Raw genomic sequence first — 2,750 nt, 5'->3', positions numbered from 1 at the left:
GAAGAATCAAAACGAGGAGGTTGAGCCAACGATGAAAAGAATTGTGAAAGATCTAGGAGATGGCATTTGACTGATGCTGAATCATTCTTACGTCAAACTTCGAAAGAATTTAGGCTAGCTCCGGGAGAATAAGAAGAGTCAGATAAGATCCTGGGAAAAGACCTGTGGGTTAGGGCCCACTCAAAAGATACACCGTTGAACGATTGCTAGAAACTGAGATTGCACCGGTTGAATTAAATGTCTAGAATGAGATAACAACCTCGAAAGAACTTGAACGAATGTAGAAAACACGAATCTTCGAGATATCTTGAGCACTCCGGAACAATTGAATAGCGAGAAGTGAATTATTATGAGGTGCACCGGTATGAGAATGTATTTGAAACGAGGAGAAAGATATGATCAAAAAAATTTGACTTGAATCCACCGAAGAAGAAAAAGAACGAAGAAGGATGAACTAGAAGCTCCGTTAAAATCTTCATGAGAATCACCGGATAAGAATATTGATTGAAAAGAATGGAGAGACTTCACATGAATAAGATGGATAGTTGATTAAGAAATCTGAGTCCTTGATGAAAACAAAGGGAGGGAGGGTGGGAAAAAAACAAAGGCAACTTGGAGACGGCAGAAATGAACACCGTTGAGAAAACTGAGATTGAATCTTGCGGATGTTGAAAAAGAACGAATCCACTTGAAGAGAAGCACACCGGTTAAAAGGATTGACAGCACAATCTCGAAGAATCAAGAAGGATTGGTATCCACATCGAAGTATGAGAACACCATTTGGGGAAGGTATGGAATCAATATTTGACTTCGAAGCAACTCGAATACCACAACTCAAAACAAAACAAAGGATTGGCTTGCAGAATAAGCCGGAACAAACATATGATAGAGATTTCGTCCGAAGTTTTCGTGGTGGGGCCTACACGGGCTCGATCGTACAGCACCATCATGTACAAGGCAGTGCACATGACATACGAAGCGTCCCCGAGTCGGCATAGCCAAGGACTCTTTAAGACACAACGAGATCACTGTAAAACCGACCATGAATAGGCGTACCACTAGACGTCGAACCCCAATTTCATATCATATATCCGTCGGGAAGATATCCTAAGAGCTACTTGAATTCCCACCTATGAAACTCCCGAAATTTTTTGGTTATGCAATTAGGTGTTGGGGATACAGGGGAAGCATAATATCTCACCCAAAACTAGCAAATCCTACATCCAGCTATATCCATCCTTCAACACATAACCAAGAAACCTTCGGAAATTATCTACCTCAACCTTCGAAAAGCATCCGTTATACAAGTTATGGCAATACTCCCGAACTCCCGCCCCAGTACTGGGTGGCGTTGAGGTTATCTCACCAACGAGCTGCATAAAAGAGATATTCGATGTCGGCGTACTAAACTCAGGTATTCCAGAATTGCAATGATAAAATTATGATGACAACACCTCAGAGCTCAACTCCTCGGGACACTTCCACAAAACCCCTGACAGGAGGCACCAAGACAATATTCTCGTCATAAAACCAACGGAACGATTCTAAGATACCTGCGTGATCCTAAAAAAAATTTAGTGAAATTTGAGAAGAGAAGAGTCAAAACTCTAAGTCAGGATGCCTTACCAGAGCGACGAGGAGACTGGGAAGTAAAAAGAATTCCTAAGCTCTCCGATATATAATTCCTAAATGACTCAAAACATTTTTCTAGACTCAACAACGTCCGCTAATAACAATCAAGCAATAGGGCTCCTAAGGACGGGGAAGGCTCTGATTACCAACTTGTAACACCCTCGATGCGACTATAGCTCCCACGTGTCGAGGCACGACTTAGAGACATAATCGCATGCAAGGCATATGTCGCAAGTGAGGTAATCTTCACACAACCCATGTAATACAATAGAGGAAAAAGATACATAGTTGGCTTACAATCGCCACTTCACACAAAACATGAATAAAGCATTACAACATCCAAATACAATCAAGGTCCGACTACGGAACCAAAATAAAAGAAGAACCCCAAATGCGACAAAGGTCCCCGATCGACCCCAACTGGGCTCCACTACTGATCAACTAGAACGAAGCAAGACAAAGGACAAGATCTTCATCGAGCTCCTCCTGAGCTTGGTTGCGTCATCTGCACGGACTCAGCGGCACCTGCAAACTGGTTTTGGAAGTATCTGTGAGCCACGGGGACTCGGCAATATCGCACCCTCGCGATCAAGACTATTTAAGCTTATGGGTAAGATAAAGGTATGAGGTGGAGCTGCAGCAAGCGACTAGCATATATGGTGGCTAACATACGAAAATAAGAGCGAGAAGAGAAGGCAAAGCACGGTCGGTAAAAGTATGATCAAGAAGTGATCCTGGACTACCTACGTCAAGCATAACTCCAACAACCGTGTTCACTTCGCGGACTCCGCCGGAAAGAGACCATTACGGTTACACACGCGGTTGATTCATTTTAATTAAGGTCAACTTCAGGTTTTCTACAACCAGACGTTAACAAATTCCCATCTGCCCATAACCACGGGCACGGCTTTTGAAAGTTCAAATCCCTGCAGGGGTGTCCCAACTTAGCCGATGACAAGCTCTCACGGTCAACGAAGGAATAGACCTCCACCCGAGACATTCCGATCAGACTCGGTATCCCGGTACAAAAAGACATTTCAACAGGGTAAAACTAAACCAGCAACACCGCCCGAATGTGCTGACAAATCCCGATAGGAGCTGCACATATCTCTTTCTCA

Source organism: Triticum urartu, chromosome 6A, assembly GCF_056163025.1.
Source record: "Triticum urartu cultivar PI428250 chromosome 6A, HENAU_Tu73, whole genome shotgun sequence".
Classification (NCBI taxonomy): domain Eukaryota; kingdom Viridiplantae; phylum Streptophyta; class Magnoliopsida; order Poales; family Poaceae; genus Triticum; species Triticum urartu.
The sequence above is the reverse complement of the archived record's forward strand: the minus strand, read 5'-3'. Positions refer to the sequence as shown.